The 19,381-nt window shown below is 31.3% G+C and overlaps 1 protein-coding gene across 2 annotated transcripts in view; it reads right to left on the bottom strand.

The window, feature by feature from the left end:
* The window catches only part of Blimp-1 (PR domain zinc finger protein 1), a 51,706-nt gene extending 35,171 nt beyond the window's left edge, over positions 1-16,535 (bottom strand). For both annotated transcript variants that reach the window (XM_070642327.1, XM_070642326.1), the window contains exon 1: positions 15,896-16,535. The gene's annotated coding sequence lies outside the window, so the exon portion shown is untranslated. The remainder of the gene's footprint in view (positions 1-15,895) is intronic.
* Positions 16,536-19,381: the final 2,846 nt, after the last annotated feature.

The following is a 19,381-nucleotide window of genomic DNA, read 5'->3' on the forward strand; positions in this document are numbered from 1 at the left end:
GCAGGTATAGTAAATATCTCATCAGATATCTATCAACAATCATGTCTCGTTAAATGCTCATTTTATGGCATTTTAGTATCTTCATCATCACCCGATATGATTTTTTTTTTTCATTCTTGCATGTAATAGAATATAATATTGTCTCCGATAGCTGTGACTAATAATAATAAAAAAATAGCAAGGAATTCAATAAAAGAGAATTTTTATTGGAAATGCAATGATGAAAAATAATCATTAAATGCACACATGAGAAAATCAATTAAATTTGATAGCGATGAACTATTCGAGAATTTTTTTTCCTCTTTTCGTGTCGCCCGTCATCAAGTTCAAAATAGTTCATCATCGTCAGTGTCGTTGTTATTCTTTTCACGACGTTAATGTGAAAGCACTTGAACAATGTGATAAAAAGATTTGTGCTGACAATGTGGGGATGTAGAGAATTTTTGGGGGAAAAGTTTGATGAGCTTTGGGTTGAGTGGCAGGCAATGGGTTGAGATTTGGGGTTGCTTTGTGGATTTGGATGCTTAATTGAACATGTTTGGGATGATTTACATGAATTACCTTAACAGACAGAGAGATTGCTCATCTTAGATGCACTTAATGAGCATTCTTGTGAGTTTTCCTCTCACCTTACTCTGTTCTTGATAGCAAGCTTTTCATACGATATGATTAGATAGCATAAATAACAGTAAACAGCCGTCAAGTCGATATAAAGCTGAATATGTCATTTAACTGATGATTTTGGGTATTATCTTCATTATTTGAGACTTAACAGGCATAAAGCGTACTCTCAAGAGCTTGTTCTATGAAATAAGCTAGTTAGGTCTCTGACAAGCTTCCTAAAACAGAATATTTGAGTCCAGCAAGCTCTCAAGAGCATCATCATTGCCTTCTAATCGACAACCATAAAAATATCAAATTTTTCATCAAAATTCCATTCAAAATTAGCCCTAAAAGTCAATAACCTACCCATACCATCATCCAAACTTTTCCTACATCAACTTAATCCAGTTCACTTCATAGCTTCAATATTTTTTCAGACAATAATAAATTTCTACTCCAATCTCAATGCATGCTGACCCTAATCTCAAATGAAGCATGAATTCTGAGAAATTTTCACATAATACCTTAAAAATTTTCAACTTTATCATCATCAATGCCACAACAAAAAAGCTTCCCCAAAGGATCCCAGTACCCAATCAACATTCCTATCCATCCAAAGGAATGTTGAGCATTTCAGCAATGCCACATCATCATCATTCCGTACAGAAAAAAAAAGTTTATTTTCTTCTTTTTTTCATGTTACCACCGAAAATAAAGCTTCCACACTCATACACACATCGTCGACTAAATAAAAAACTATAAATGAGATGAGGAAAATAAGAAGTTTTGAAAGATTTTTTTTGTGTATTTCTTCTCTTCTCTCTTTGCATGAGTAGGTCGGTCATTCAACTTTAGGAAATCTCACATGCGAAACACTTCGCAGTTTTTTTTTAATGTTTAGAAATCTAAGCTGCTATAAAGAATTGAGATTTTTGTGTGGTTTCTTATGAGCGATTTTCAAGTTTATGTGAGATGTGATGGAAAATATGATGGAAGTTGAACTTGTGTGAAAATCTATTTAGTTTCCAATAAGAGCTGCTCAATAGTTATTTAGAACTCATAAGGGATGAAGAGGTTTGAGGACGAATTTGGATTTGACGTCTGACTACGCCTTAAATAATGAGATCTTAACATACAAGCATATGCACACTGATCATCTTACGGTACCTAGTGATCATGCTTATTAGACCCTTACATATATGCATTCGCTCAATGAGCATCTTACGGTACCGATAAGCATGTTCACTAGGTACCATAAGATGCTCACTGAGCATATGCTTGTATGTTAGGAAGATTTGAGCAGTTCTCGAAGTCCACTCAGCTTTTTTATTAAAAAGTCAACTCGACTTCATTTAAAATTCAAGTCGACTTCGTGCTCTGAATTTGAGGTTTGAATACGCCTCAAACAATGATGTTTAAGCTCTAGTAGACAAATAGCGTGCTCTCAAGTTCAGAGCAAGCTGAGAGCAACACTTACGAGTATGCTCACTTATTATATTTAAGGTAATGTTTAGGACGTTAAGGTGTTCAATTTCTCGAACTGGCTGAAGGTATCGAAAGAATTTGAGCTGTCTACAGACGTTTTTTAAATACAGCAATGAACCCCTTTGCGCCCCAGCCAAGGAAATATGTTCGTAAGTAAGGTGATGGTTCTGGTTCAGGTATATGTCTGATATGAGAGGCTATATCGAGTAGATGGGCAAAATTTGCCAAATAACTCGATTCTTCACGTTGTCAAACATGTGAACAGCTCCAACTAGCAACTAAACTAAGCTTCTAGAGCTTATTCTTTCATTTATTGTCTAGACATTGATATGCTAGAATGTAGACTTAGATTTTTTTATATAAAAAATATTTTAAAACCCCCCAAAAAATTGTCTCACATCCCATGAGAAAAATATTTCAACATCTGTAAAATTCCTATACCAATTCGCCGAGTTCGAAATACCCATTAAAATAGTCTTGCCTCCTTTTATTTCCAACTGGATTGCAGATGATATATGCCTGTGTGATATTCAAAAATATATTTTTTTTTTTTCATTGTATTTCTCTCAAATTTATTTTTGGCACGCTCCCCAACTACTATTAAAAAAAAACTATAGTTGTAAGCTTTTGCTTGTTTTTGCTGCTCATAGAATTGAGTAAAAAAATTTTTCAAATTTCATTCACCTCACTAGTTTTTTTTTGGGAACAAGCAGAAAGAGATGTGAATAATCTGTTTGAAAAGCTGCTATGTAATGGAAAGTATTTGGAATGTTTTCGCACATAAATCTTGTCGATCGTTAGGAAGTAGTATATAGGAAGAGAGGAATGAAGAAGGACTTTTTATTCTGTTCAAATAAAATGTTTTTCTGGATGTTCCATTAAATATTTGAGGACGACTTAGAGTTATAGTTTGACATGTTGTTAAACAATTATTTTGGATGTGCTGGATGTGATGAATTTAAAGGGATTTTTGAGTTTGTGGGATGTAATGATAGTGAATTATGTTGAGAATGAGCAAAAGCTCTGGATCTAAAAGGATCTGGATGCTATTTAATGACTTTAATCTCATTTAATACCCTTATATCAAAACAGCCCCATTGACACAGAATCGAATGGCTATTGGATGCTTAAACACGTGGGTAGACTTCCATTTAATATTAATAAAGAGCTATACCCTTAAAAATATCCTCCTGCAGCCTCGGCCGGATTTTAAAGTCGATACAGATAAATCTCCTCAATATAGAATCAATTCCTTAAAGTGCCTCTAACATAATAGCTTGTAAATTGATTCCTATACCAAAAATCAGCAGCATCATGACCTCCGAAGTATTTCAAGAATTTAAATAACCAACCTATAAAAGTATCGAATTTACTTTTATCTTTTCCGCAAAATCTTGCTAAATCATTAATAAATCTAATAAAGTTGTGGCTTGTAAGAACATTTTCATTAGGGTTATTGAGATTTATGAACATGTTATGAGATATTATACAGATGCAAGGAATGATTTGGTTTTTTTGGAAGAATTTTATTAACACATGTTTTTGAGGTATTTATGATTTTTTAATATGATTAGAAAATTTATTTAATTTTTGAAAAATTACATTTTTAAGAACATTTTGAATGTTTGCAAAATGAATTATAATTGCAGAACTTTTTGCAAAAAATTTATTTTAAAATTAAAAACTATTGATATCAAATTTCAAATTTTTAAAATTGAATTTTTAAAAATTTGAATTTTCGCAAATTACAATAAAATGTTTCAATTTTTTTTTAAATTTTGAATTTTTTGAAACTTTGAAAATTTTCGAAACTGAATTTTTTAAAATTTGAAAATTTTAAAAGTTAAATTTTTAATTTGAAATATCTTTAAATTGATATTTAAAAAACGCAAATATTTTCAAACTGAAATTTTTCGAAATTCAAATTTTTTAAAATTTAAATTCAATTTTATAAAATTTTAATTTTAAAACAGTTAATTCTTTAAAAGCCTCAAAAATTCTGCTAAATCTTACATCAATCCATAACTAACCCCACCAAATATTTCATACCCGCCATTCATTTCCCGTCCAACAAAATCCAATAAAACTCCAAAATACATAAAACTAATAGACATCATCTAACATCATAATAATAATAATTGTTCATCAGGTTTACAGTCATAAAACGTTAACTCCAACATTCATTTTAGATTCTAATTTTGATAACTAACTGGTTGACATTTTTCATTATATTTTTATTATCATAAATGCTTAATTACTATTTCGTGGGGTATATTTGATGTGTTATGAGTATTTGGAGGCAGGTTTGTTAATTTTATTAATGGAGTTGTCGGCAATATTGTTGTGATGAGTTTGATATTAGGTTGTAGTTTGGTGTTGGAATGTTGGAATTGAATGAGATTTGTTTGGGGAGCTTAAGATTATGTCTTAAATTTTGATAGGATCCATGTGTAGCTCTATGTTTTAAGTTTGGTATCAAATCGAGTCATTTGCCCATTTTCATTCTTTTATAGCCTCAATATCAATTAAATTGGTATTCAGCATCAGAGTATCAATGATAATAAGCAAGAATCAGACTCATTGAGCCACAAGAAGGCTCAACAATCTTAGATCTATTGTACAATGAGCCTTTAAACTCATAAAACCCAAAACCCATCTCAAAACCACTTCTGACGTGTCCACATATGCTAAACAAGTTACCCAAACATTCCCTGACCAAACTAAATCCAATAAAAAGTCACACACAAAAATTCCAAATCTCCCACTCACATCTCATCATCTCATTGAACAAAAATTCCCAAATCAAGAATCATTCTAAGCACTAATAAAAAAATGTGTCATCGCCCTCATCCAGTAAAGACACAAAATTCAACACATAGACAACACCAAGCTGCTGTAAAGTGAGAGCGAAAAGAAAGGAAGCTCATCAAGCAATATATCAAGTGAGAATAAGGAACAAGAAAGATAAGAACAACAATAAATGTAAATAAAAATACGACACGAACATTGCACATTGTGCACGGTAAGAGAGCAAAAACTACCTCAACATTAAATAAGAAGAAGGAATGAGCAGAAAGGAAGGAAACATTGCACTTATTGTGTACTTATGCTTTATGCATGCCACTCATCTAATTAGAATTCTTCAAGCGTGTCCACAATGGAAAAAAATTGCAAACAACAAAAAAAAGACCATTGCTGAAGATTCACGTCGAAGGCCACAAGAAACCTTCCACAATATAAGTTTGTAAGAATTTTAATGGTTGAAATGGAAAGGAAAAGTAAACGACGTAGACAAAAGGCAAGCAAAATAGATTGAGGAAAGAACATCAACCTGGAATCGGTTAATTCTCAACATATTCGATTTCATCGTACAATTTTCATATTTTAGCATAAGAAATGATGTGTAATGAAGGAATGAGCGCGAAGCTATAATCATAAAATTAAACATTTTGTGCTTTTTTACATCAAGAATTTCTTCTTACATTTGTGAGTATTTTTAAACACAGCAAAAGAACGCGAAATAAGCATAAAGCATGTATAACAATTGGCCGATGTGGATTCTCTCTCTTTTTTCCCGGTTCTGTTGTCTCACTCACTTTACGTGTCATCAACCTTTTTGTATTTTGAAAATGAAATTGAAAACATTAAAAATAAACCCGATTGAGCTTCTTCGGGCGTATAGAACATATATGCATGTGTTAGTGTGGATTCTATGTTCTTGGTTCTATACAATTTGATATTCAAGCATGTATACGTGAGTGACGGAGAGAGAAGAAATGTTGTTATGGTTATGTGGGGTTATGGCATTACCATCAACATAAAAAAAATCTACTTTTTCTTCTATTCTGAAATTCTCAACTGAAAGCAAAGTTCTTATGCTATTCTATTCTGTTGAGTCAGACATTTTTTACACTGAGCTTGATTTTTATCATGCAAAATGCTTATGGAAATAAAAATTGAGCATGCAAAAGAAGAATTTTTCCATGTCTACATGTGGAAATTTTGTAAGGGAAAAATTGAAAATTTTCTTTACTGCACACAGAATGGATGTGGTTTTCGTGGGGTTGGAAAATTCTTTGGAATTTATTGTGCATTTTTTAGAGGAAGCTGTGATTTTGCTGGATTTTATAGAGAATGGCTTGGAAGTGATGAATAGAGTCGAATAGAGTAAATTGGTTAATTGTTCGAACATTTGGCATCAGGCTGGCGTGTAAATGGAATCTGGCATCAAGTCAGAGTCACGTCGGTTCTGCATTGCTGTTTCGATCGATTAGCCAATTTGTGATGTCCCAGAGAGGGCTATACTTGCCAAAATTGAGCTTATTCTGGATAATTCGCAAAATCCATCAATTATTCCTCAAAATTCCACTAAGAGTCTCCTTGATCCCCATCAGGAACCCTTCAAGATCCCAATCAGTACCTCCCAATGTCCCCTAATCCCCAACCATCCATCCCATCACTTCCCAAAAAATTTAACTCATCCAACACCACCAAACATCCATCCAAGTCAAGTTTAAACCGCAGAAATTATCTTGTCTGTATTATATCCATGAAACTTTTTTTTTGACTTCACATACAACCATTCCAACTGCCTTTTTATGTATGAAAATGTTTGCTGAACCGTGAACTCTGATTACGTAAAAAAAACAGAATGTACAGAACAGCAAAAGAGAGAACTTGAATAGCAATGAACATTGAACATTTGAAATAAGAATTTTTTTTCATTTAAACTTGAACTTCGTTTAATGTGCTGGAAGTTGGAAGCAACACACAAAAAACATGTTAATTATGTTGCCTAGCACTTCCTCAATTTCTAGTGAATTTCTCATCATTTTTTGAAGCATTAAAGTAAATCCCACCAAAATTTTTCAACCAATTAATGTCTTTAAATGTGTTGTATAGCACTTCTGTTGCTGTATAAGCATAACTGAAGTTGATGTTGTAGACGAGCAGGTACGTAATGAATGAATGAGCATAAACAGCATAAATTCTTAATTATTTATGTTTATACATGCCTAGAATATGGCAAGTGCACAATCTGATGAATAATCACTGATACGTGCAAAATGGCATGTTTGGATTGCAGCTATAGTACAAAATAATTAGAAGGGAAAAAAAATGAAGAGTTCTAACATTAAATGAGCATTTAAAATTGTCGACTGAGCTACAAAGTCGGATTAGTATGTTATGGTAGACTAGATTTTAGTAGTTTTTGGGAAGGTGAATGGTCATTAATGGTTATTTTGTGCTGTAAATGTGTCTGGGGTTAAGAATTGTGACTTGAATGAGAAGGTTTCGAAGGATTGCAGGTCATGATTTATTGTTAAGCTTAATTGTGCAATTTTAGGAGTCATTAGTGACGCAACAGGTAGCTAACTTCAAATATTACATAAGAAACATAACCATTGAACTCTTGGACCATTTAAGTAAGTGAATAATCCGAGTAGCACATTGTAATCACATCAAAACGTCTCCGCGTTCACAGCAGGACAGGTAAGAGCTCTGATGGCTATAAAACGGCTGATATCGACTCATTCTTACGTCAAAAAATGAAATTGGCCGCAAATTGTCGTTGAGGTAAATGACACAAGCAGTTAAAGCTATTAAAGAACTTAAACACAATCATTATCTAAGTCTTATCTAGAACACAAGCAAACTACTGCTTCCCAACCCTCAGAACATCAACAACTATTGCCTTAAGCCACCCAAAATTTGTTAATTCTCTTATCATCACCAACCATATTGACATATTGATTATTTCCTATTGATCCGCTGTAAAAAATATTGTCATATTGGCATACCCAAATAAGCCGGTGTAAGCATGTCATCAAATAATTCCGACACATTTTTAAACAACACCAGACAGAAGACAGTCAACAAAAATAGTCGGCAAAAATTTGTAGAAAAATTTAAATGCTCGACTAAACAAACAAAACGAAAAAAAAGTCAACAATTTGATATTTTTAGAAGATTTTTACACGAGGTTGCACAAATGACAGACGAAAATAAGAAAGAGAGTTAATTTGCATTTAAATGATCAATTCAATAAGATACGACATAAATTTGCATCGATAGTGATGACAAAAAAAGTTAAAAATCCACACGAGTTGTGATCAAATTTGGGCAAAAATCTGTTGGGTTGAAAATGGTGAAATTTATCGTGTAAATTTTCAATTTGACCTTTATTGCTGATTTCTTATTTTGTGTAATTTTATTTGGTGATTAATAAAGTTATTGTTGAGTTTTGTGGCTGTTTTTGCTTAGAAGATTTTTAATTAATGCATGCTGAGAACTTATTTTTTTAAATTTTGAGGATTTTGAGATTTTTAATGAATTTTATTGAGAAATTTGAGAGCTTTTCAAGATTTAAATTGTGAATAAAATAAATGGATGTGTCAATAAACTCCTAATTTGTTAAATCTTCAAATTTATTTCCTATAAAATGCAATAAATTTGGATTAAGAATTTCCTAATATTACTCAATAAGATTAAATTTGAATTTAAACAATTTATGAAAATATTCAACATTAAACAGTCAATTTTAATTAGCAATTTAATTGATACGATCAAATTAACTGCATAATCATTAAATTTGAAAACTGATAACTGCAAATTTTGCTGATAATTCAGAATTTTTGGCAAGACACCTACTGAGACTCGTGACATTTTGAACAAACTGAATTTCAGCACATATATGCATTAATGGAGAAATATTCATTGACTAGCGCCACTGAAAGTTAAATTTTGAATTTTTCAAATTTATTGCATGCCGAGCGACATAAATGAGGATGGCTACTTCAAAAAATTGTTAAGAGCTGTTAAGGCTCCCCTAAAGCTCTTTAATAGACACGAGACAACTTTATATTACAAAATCCGAGGCAACATCTTGTTCTGGCTAGATTTAGTCAACAAATGGTTGAATCTTTCATTAAAAATTACGGAAGTATCAATCTCAGATTAAAATTATTGTGGTTAAACCTGCAATTTTCTCTAAAAACTTTAAATTAGACATCAACTCACAAAATTGATCTACAACTTCAATAAGTCTCAAAATTAAAATTCCACAACCGACACCACACCACCATCAACAATTCTTCCAAAATTCCAATTCCACTAAAAAACATCTCATCATCCCCAAAATATTTCGACATCATCAATTAAATCATCAAAACAAAAACCCACATAACAAATTACCCATATGATCATCTTACAAATAGCCAACGCCAATAGCTCGATTTAATAAAGTTTAACTTCTTGATTGACGTTCTTTAATTCCGAAAATGTTCATGTCCCCCTCCCTTGTTGTTCCTTATATTCCCAAAAAATAATTTAACAATACATCGATGACGACGTTTGGCCTTGCGTTCGGTCACACAAAATAATATAAAAATACAACGAAGCAAAAAATTTGCTAATAAAGCTCACAAATGATATTTTTTGGCTGTGTTTACCTTTTCAATTCAAATCTCTTTTTGCGTGTTAGGTACGAAAAAAAAATTATTCGCGTTTCTTCGTTAGTTCTTCTTTCCAGCATTTATTTTATACTGCGTATCTCTCAACAATATATATTTATTTTTTTGTTAACGAGTTTAATGACTCCACGTATGTGTCTACAGTCAAACATCTCATATGTGTATTCTCGGCACTTTTTTTTGGACATTCAATCCATTCAATCAAGAATATTCTGCTTGGTGATCAAATCTATTAAATTATATGTTATGACTGTCATTAATGATTAAGTCTTATGGATGTGTATTGTGAGCATAAATGGATGATATACTCAGGCTCTTTAAATATCGGAAAGCTTTGCTATTGATGACGAGTTTGGGGTCAATGAATTTTCACTGAATTAGCAATTTTTTTTTTTTTTTTGGTAGAATGAGAGAGAATGAAGGAATGGCTAATAATTTTAATTTTTGCTAGGCCTAATAATTTTTATGATGTTTAACAGACGTGTAAATGAGGGTTATATCCTGTCAAGAATGTGGTTTGGCATGTAAATTTTATGTTTATAATCATGAATTTAATTTTGGTTTTATGATATATGTTAAGAAGTTGGGATTGTTCTTAGGACAATGGTGTTGTAATTTATCAAAAAATATAATTCATGTAAAAGTTACATGAACTGTCAGTCAGATCATGTAGACCCCCCGCTAGGGGTGTAACGAGAAATCGCTCAAAAATTGAGGAATTTGTTTTGGATTTTTATTTTAAAAATTCTAGCAAAATGAAGATTTTATTTAAAACATGGAAGAAGCATTTGAGCTCTCCTGAATATACCTCAGCTCCATCAAGCTCGCAATTGCATGGCATCACAAGCAGGAGTGTAATTTGGAAATTTTGAAATTTTTATTGCAAAAAAACCCAATAAAATTGAAGAATTACTTCCATAAAATTGGATGGAGAGCAAGTGTTGACCCCAACTCCCCTAAAAAACCCCCTAATCACAAACATACATCTTGAAAATTCCAAACCTACCTCAAGTTGAAGGTCAAATCTCCTAAACCTTCAATCGACCACAAAAAAAAAATCTTCAACTTGACATTTTAAATCCTCAAAAAAATTCTCTTAAAAACTTCTTAACGCAAAGCTCATTCAACAAAAAAAACAACAAATCCTCAATAATACGCAATAAAATCAAGAGATATAAATCGACAATTCAGAAGCAACAAAATAATTTCACAATAAATTCTCAGATCATCATCATTCCATCACCATTATTGTAAGTGAATGAGAAATTAATGATAATTAATTCATCAATAATCTGTACGATGTCAAAGAACTTTCAAAGCTCATCATTTACTAATAAAAAATGAGAATAATAAGATGACTGTATAGGTGTTCAGTAGAAATTATATTTGAATTTCCAATTATCATCATCCCAGGAATAATATGGCTTATTGTAACGTCACTAAAAAATGAGAGAACTAAGAAGTGTTCTTAGTGTTGATAAATTTATAGTAAACAAGTTTAACGTTTTTTTTGCGACGATTTTACTTTCAATATAGGATTGTGGATGTACAATAGAGGTTAATAGTCGTGAATGGAAGCTGTGGTAGAGGATATTGAGGATCATGTGACTTTGAGTCATTATAATCGCGATTTAAGATCTGAATAGCTTAAATTGTTGAAGAATCTGATCTTAGGCTATTGAGACTCTGGGTTGGAACCAGATTCGGCACCTCACTAGAGTCTCCCCAGCCTATTGCTCAATTTCAGATCGATTAACCGACTTTTTCTATTCAAAACAGTCTCAAGACTTCAACTGATCTACAATCTACCTTATTCAACAGCCGGCAACACATCAAACTCCAAAAAAACGGAATTAAGTTGCAATAAAACCAAGAATAACTTAATTTTCATAAGATTGCATAACAATAGATTGTTCAGAAATTCAGTTTTTTTTGTGTGTAACCAAAAGGAAATCAACACACACGAGAGGGAAAAGAAAAGACGAAAAAAAAAATGCAAAATATGCACAGAGGCATAAAATAAAAGTTTGTAATAAGAGTCAGGAATGCGTCATAAAGAATTCAGAATTTTTCGTGCTGAATTCATTCATTTCTGTTTCTCGCAGCTCGTCTGTCTAGAATGAATTGTTACTTTGTGAATAATCAGCATGTGTATCTACAACAACTCAATTGTTTTCCATACAATGTCAATGTCAAAGTTGTGTATTATTCAGTCACACAACTAAACTACTAGTCAGTCAATCTCATTGCAGATGAAGTTAATGAAGTGAATATCGCAGAATCATGGGAAACAATTCACGAGTTTTATTTCAAATGACAATCAATGACATTCAATTGCGATTAGATGCTTTGTTATGTAATCTGTGTCACTAAATTTTATTGCAAGTGGAGGATTGTGCATGTGGATTAGAGCTTGGTATGTGCAGTAGTTTGTAAATTATGGGATGTGGTTTGGGGTAGTGATGTACTTCATATAAAGTATATGATGTATCCCTAGGTCAGTCTTGATCTGGACTGTTACCGAATTCGACTGAATCTGGGCTATGGTGAAAGTCACGACGGCCTAGCTTCCTCTATATGCTTTCCAGTCGCATATTGAAATGATCCCCAAATGCAACAATCTAATCCTAACCGCCATTCATGATCAACCCCGCAAAAACTATGACATTTTCTTATTCAAATAAACAAAAAGATATATCTCAGATCCGAGTCCATTTGTTAAAAAAGGTAGACCAAAAGTGAACTGAATGTTTGTAACTGACATTTAGTATGCTGATTCAGACTCTATAAATATTGGTTATGGATTGTTATTGTAAATGTTTAAACTTTTTTGTTCAAATGCCTTTGAATCGTGCTAAGGACGCAAAAACAAAACAAAAAAACTTGATGACTTCTGATGAGGTTGTTGGTATTTTGGAATCTGAAATATTGATCTGGAATTGGAGGATGTGTAGTTATTGATGATGTTTATGAGATTTGAGTGTTCAAAAGTGTCGGTTTTGATGAATTTTGGAGACTAAAATTGAAACCTGGATCAAGATTGAGACTCTTAAGTTTGGATATTGATCTACAGATTCCTTATCATCAGATCAATGTCCTTTAAAAGCAAACAATAAAGCTGCTGATTTCCAGAATCAAAATAATTCAAATAACAAGACTGTCCATCAAAAGTTCAAATTTTAAGGGATTTTAAGCTATTTAAAATTGAAAACATCAATTTAAATTTACAGCAACTCTTACTGCATATAAGAATCAACAACATTACATTGAAATCATGTAAGCATTTACAAAAAATTACCATTAATGAGGACATTGCTGCTATTTTCTCCTCAATATATTCCACACGATCACCTTAAATGTTGATCATCTGCAATAACTTAATCATCACATTGTGGCACTAAATTGACAGTTTTGCGCTCGAATATTAAAATATATTGAGTTTTAGCTTGATTTATACCGTTAAAGTTTCGAATTACTCATACTCAATTCAGAACTTTATGGAAGTGTTTACAATTCTGCATTTACAGTTGTGCATTATCATATAAATTTCATTTTCAATATCATTAAAATTTTGATGTTACATGATGGATTGTTATATGATATTTGATGAAAATTCATTAGATTTAAGGAACTTCAGCCTCAAAAATTGAGCTTTAAAATTAAAGTCGTGCAATTTTAATTAAAAAAATTGAATCAAATCACAATTAAATCCAGCTCAAATCTATCTTTTCATTAAAATTCACCTCAGCACATCGTCCATGTTTCTGTCCAAGTAACAGAACAACAAATCATCATCCAAGATTGAATAAAAAACTTGTCGCGGCAATAAACATTATGATTAATAGGGGAATCACAATGAATGTCTGTCATTTAACTGTCAAGATGTACAAATGCTTTCAATACTCTTACGGAATGACTAATAAACTTATTCTGAATATCAATGTAATTCTTAAGATGATGCGAAAAATGATTTTTTAGACTTTGAGATGATGTGAGGAACGAGAATTGATGTCTTTTGTTTCTTTGAAGGTTTTTTTAAAGGGATTTATTGTAAAAGGGAATCATGATTGATGGTTGGATTGGAGTTATGACATCGTGTTATTAAAAATGAGTTTGAGGAAGATTTGTAATTGATCATCTTTTAAGTGTCAATTCCAAATTCATTTGGATGATCTTGTCAACTACTTTGAGGCTCTTCATATTGTAAAGCTATTGTATCTTGCCTTATTAGGCATAAGCATGCTTTTGAGAGCTTGGAAAGCTCAAATATAGTAGATGAGAATGCTCATGAGCATAGATTTCAGCTTATTCTGCTCTTGAGAATTGAAAAGAACAGAACCAGCTTCAATTGTAGTTCAAAATTGTGAGCTTCATTTTTAAACGTTATATGATATTTTGGATGATTTAATACTTAAGTTTTCAATAGATTTAGACAGTAAGAAGATGATTAGATGGTAGATTTTTAGATGAAACAGACTGAGTGTCTGATGCATGTTTGGTCGACTGTATATCTGGTTGACTGCATTTTTAAGTATAAAATTGACATTTGTTGCTTAAATTTGACTTGAAAAATGACAAATCATATCAAATCCCTCAGATACTAAGCTTAAACTAGTCATCCAGTCTACTAGTCTAAGCCAGATTCAAGATTACATCCCTCAAAACCCTTCATTACACTCCAATCGACTACAACACAACAATGCAATCCTAACATCGACAACCGATGTCAATCGATCGATCGCTTACTTTACACTCATGCAAAACACATTAAAAACAGTATCGCAATTTCCGAAAACACAAAAAAAAATAATAAAGAACTTATTCAAAATTCAAGACATAAAAAGAAGACAAGAATGAAACTAAAAAATTGATTCACCACAAAACCACAATTGGCCACGTTTAAAGTAATGTGGATATGAGTTGTATATATTAAAATATTTTGTATTGCTGTATGAGCAACGATCACATATTGTTTCATATTCTTACGTATTTTTTTGTGCGAGTCATTTAAAGTCATTGTCAAGGATTTTAAAAAAATAAATCTTCTTTTTATCTCGCACGGCATGTCAAAAAAGTGCTGATTTCAAAAATAACCGTCAATTTATTATTAAAGACATGTGTGCAGGTGATGTGCTTCAATTTCCATGTGATGTTTGTGTTTTGTTCGCTTAACATACATTTGCAAGCTCATTTTTTAGTTTTCGTGCATGCTTCCTTTCGTGTATGATGCAAAATGCTTATTAACTGCGATAATTAAATATTGAGTTTTTTATACATTCAAGTTTGTAGGCTACTAATGCATAATTCTTATTTTACGAGTTTGTTGCAGTAATATTTAATATTTTTTATTTGTAGAGGAAATATACATGCACGACGATCGCATTTTGGACGAAATAATATCGCGATAACGTTGGACGACCTCGTCGCAAGTACAAAATAAATTTATCGTCAAATTTGAGTTTGTCTTTTTTTGACAAATTAGCAAGTCGCAAGGTTGATCTTTTTGTTATGGTAAATAAGAATGGTTTGGTGGGATTTTTAGAATATTTTAAGATTTGCATGTGGTGGCAGAGTTGGTTGGAGTAATTCAGAGGACTTGAGTTGCTTGAATTGAGTAATTTTTGTCTAGTTTTTAAAAATTTATTAGATTTTTAAATATTATTGAAATTTAAAAATTGCAAACTTTTAAAATTAAAATTATTGAAATTTGAATTCTAAATAAGTTTGAAATTATTGAAGTTTGAACTTTTCAAAAATTTAAAACTTTTAAAATATTTCAAATTTGAAATTATTAAAATTTGGAATTCTGCAAAATTTGAAAGTATTAAATTTTGAAATTTTAACAAATTTGAAAATTTGCAAAATTTAAAATTTTCAAAATTTGAAATTATCAAAATTGAAAATTTTCAAAATTTGAATTAATCAAAAATTAATCATTTTTAAAATTTGAAATTTTTAAAACTTTAAATTTTTAAAATTTGAAATTATTAAAACTTTAAACTGTTAAAATTTTAAATTATTAAAGTTTAAAATATTTAAAGTTAGGAATTGTTAATATTTGAAATTCTTGAGAACATTAAAATTTGACATAAATTAAAATTTTAATTTTTCCAATTTTTTGTATTAAAATATTCAAATCTTTAAAAAATAAAGAACTAGAACTTAAAAAAAAAACATAAAACAAAATCAAAAATATAAGAATTTGTAAAAGTTCATTTCAACCCCCAAAAGGTCAATAACCTTCATCAACCCCATCCAATCCAACCCTTCCCAAACCACCAACTCTGCCCCCGGCATAACAACAAATAGACTAAATTGATGATGCAAAAACTCACCTTGAATTGTATGTATTATTCTCCTCAATATGTCTGTTTTTATAAATGTGTAAATTAGATCCAGAGATCATGTAACATTGATGATCGATGATTGCTGTTGACAATGGAGTCCAATGTAATCCCAATTGAATGAGTTATTTCCATTTAGTTTTGATTATTGTTTGTTAAATTTTTTCATTGATTTAAATTTTAATTTTTTTTTTAGTTTTTTTGCACAAATTTTGTGATTTTTTTGTGTAACTTATCACTATTAACTCTCAGTCCAATGATTTTTTAAAACTTAATTTTCAGTTGATTTATTTGAAATCTCTTAGGATTGTCACTAATGTTGATAAACACTCGAGTTATCCACAATCTTTAGTTAATTATCAACAGTTCTGTTATTTATTATCTTATTTGTCAATAATTCAATTTTAATTAATTTGTTGTTTTGTTACTAATTTGCGTATTTCACTTTATTCCGCACTTGAATTTTTCACTTTTGACAACTTTTTTTAACAATTTTTTTGCAAAGTTTGCCGAGTTCTTTTTCACTTTTTTGCTGATGTTTTCATAAATTTTAATTTTTTTTCACTTTGTTAATACTTAAAATTTGCACAATTTTTATTCAGACCTTTGAAAATCACAGTTTTTTCTAGTATTTTTCCAGTTTTTCACTTTTACAATCTTTATTAAATCTTCAATATTTCACTTAATTTTTAGTATTTTTCAATATTTCACTTAATTTTAAAATAATAAAATAATCCATATAAAAAAATTGTTTTTTTTTTTTGCTTATTTTGGAAAAAAATAAGATTTTTCCGGCGCACATTAAAGGTATGTCTTCATCATTGCTCGTTACGTTTCAAACTGATTGAATCACGGGAAGATCGGAAAAAAAATTATTGTCTAACACTATCACTGATGTAGGTGCCTCACATGTATACAGTCAATAGCTCAAAAAAAAAATATACGATGATCATGAAAACAGCAAGCAAGGGAAGAAGAGCTTTTTTTGGGAGAGATTCCGGGAATGAGAGAATCTCACGAATATTTGAGAGTCTCATCAACAAGTTGTTCATGTCTGTGTTACATGTTACGGTCAAGGTGATTCTATTCCTCTCTCATTTCTCTTTCCTACCTGATATTCTTCTAGTTTACACCCACACAACTACAAATTTATCATCTATACATGTGTGTGTGTGAATAATTTTGTCTTTGTGGTAATTTGAGAAGTTTCACGATCGAGGAAGAGACATTGAAACAATATTCAATGTTATGCGCTTCCCTCAATTTCTTTCTCTTCGTGCATTGCACATTTGAGGCTCTCATTCTCTTCATTCTGTTGATATTATGAAGTTTTTTTTTATAATATTATGGTGGGGCTATGATATAACGGTATCGGCATCTTATTACAACATTTTATGACTCAATACTCTTTCAACCTGAGACCATTCCATGGTGATGAAATTCTTTTCTGTATGAGTGGATGAAACAACAAAAAAAGGAAGAATAACGACAGGTACAGATGGCAATAGGTGAAAGAAGAAATTTTCTTTCTTTTTAATTAGTTTATTTTTGTACAGTTCTAGGTCCCTTGTGGGAATTTTGGGTGATAAGCTGGTAATAAGCTGTAAAATTCTGAGGAGCTACCTTAAGGGATAGCATTGATAATTAACAGGGAATGTTCCTTGCTTTTGGTCTCTTTAATTGCTAAATTAATTTTGTATGAATTCACAAATATTTTGAAGTCAACGAAGAGATTTAAGGGAAAGTCGGCACTTAGTTGCTTACTTCCTTAGCTGGTCCATTGCCGCGTTTGAAGAACGTCTGTAGACAGCTCTATATTTTGATAACTTCTGCCATTTTGGGAATTAATCGACAAAGTTTCATTTAAAATTCGAGTCGACTTCAAGCTCTGAATATATTCCATCAGGACTGCGAGACTCTGGTAGAGTGCCGGATTCAAACTGAATACACCATAAAGTCAAACACAGGTTTTAAAAGGTTTAGAAAATTCGTTCATAGAACCTGACTTGAGTCAGAATATTATGGAATCTGGCATATAAAAAGAGTCACGCTGACCAGGATTTGACCAGGATTTTTGTCCCGAAACTTTCTAGCAAATTGAAGAATTTTGTCCTAAAGGATGGAAGGGAGAAGGGTTATGTTTAGAACACCTCTTTGGATACGCTCTTCGAAAACAGTGTCGTATCGTTCTACTGTATGTCTTCTAGTTTCAATCAAAATGTAGTCACTATTTAGACAAATCTGTTGATATACAAGCATTATTAGAAATTCCTAAAATTCGAGTTTTCCATCATAAATCTGCCGTGTATCAACCAGCTATTATATCTCCACCTAAGCCAGGAATCAAGTAATTATTGTAAATTTTTTGGACTTTGAGTTTCAGAGCAGCGTTTTTGTGTATTTAACACTTTATGTCTTAGCCAGGGACGCGAACAAGGAGGATTATTTTAGATCAACTCCCAACCCCACCTTGACAGTTGAAAATCCCTAGTTTGCTTGAGTCCTTTAAGGGGCCGTTTACTTATTACATTACGCAAAAGAAAAAACAAATTTCTAGAACTCCCATCCACCCCTTGTTACAAAATGTCCATGCAAAAAAATTTTGGCTTCTAAGAATAGAAACGGACTAAGAATTTAAAAATTCACAAAAAATTCTCTGGCAAGGATATATTTGGAATATACCTAAAAAAACTAAAACGTCAAACAATCAAATATGCTGATAGTCTAAAAAATTCCGAAAAATTATTCTTTGGAAATTAAAAAAAAATTTATCCTTTTTTCAATAGAATTCTACCCAAAATCCTCACATCAGACATTCGCTTTTTCTTCTAAAAGGAATAAACATAAAAATTCTCTCCATAACACACTAATGACTTTCTAATTGCGTGAACGACTACATATACAAATAAACACAATATATGTAAGTGTATCTATATGGAGGATAGAAATTGGCGGCCAAAAGATCAATGCACTATAAAGTCTATAATAATTATGATGTCAGAAAGTGGGTTACATGTTCATAAATCGTGCGCAAAATGAATAATCACGAGAGTACTTCTCTTTGCAGAAAAAAAAGCTCTCTTAAGCTTTTAATAGATGAAATCTTTTTTTTTGTGTTATTTGCGGAATTGAGAAGAGATTTCTGAGGCTGACTACGGTCGTTGAACTGATCTCGATTTTTCATTAACACGTAAAGATTTTTTTTGTATTTTTTTCTCTTTTCGCGCTTAATTTTATATGAAATTCTCGTAATGATTTAGTTCCATTGAACTTTACAATTATGATAATAACTCGACGTGTGCTTGACGTGAATCACAAATCAACATTCAATTCCATTTCATAAGGACATGCAAATTAAATCATATTTATAAAGTCCATTGATTTATTCCGGAAGGAATCCCGCGAATCCACTTTATAAACGAAGAGAATAAGCAACAAGAGACACAACGAACAAGGCAGCAGTGATATGAGTCGTAT

Source organism: Chironomus tepperi, unplaced genomic scaffold (assembly GCF_022539635.2).
Source record: "Chironomus tepperi strain 1889 unplaced genomic scaffold, CSIRO-AGI_Ctep_v1 contig_285, whole genome shotgun sequence".
NCBI lineage: Eukaryota > Metazoa > Arthropoda > Insecta > Diptera > Chironomidae > Chironomus > Chironomus tepperi.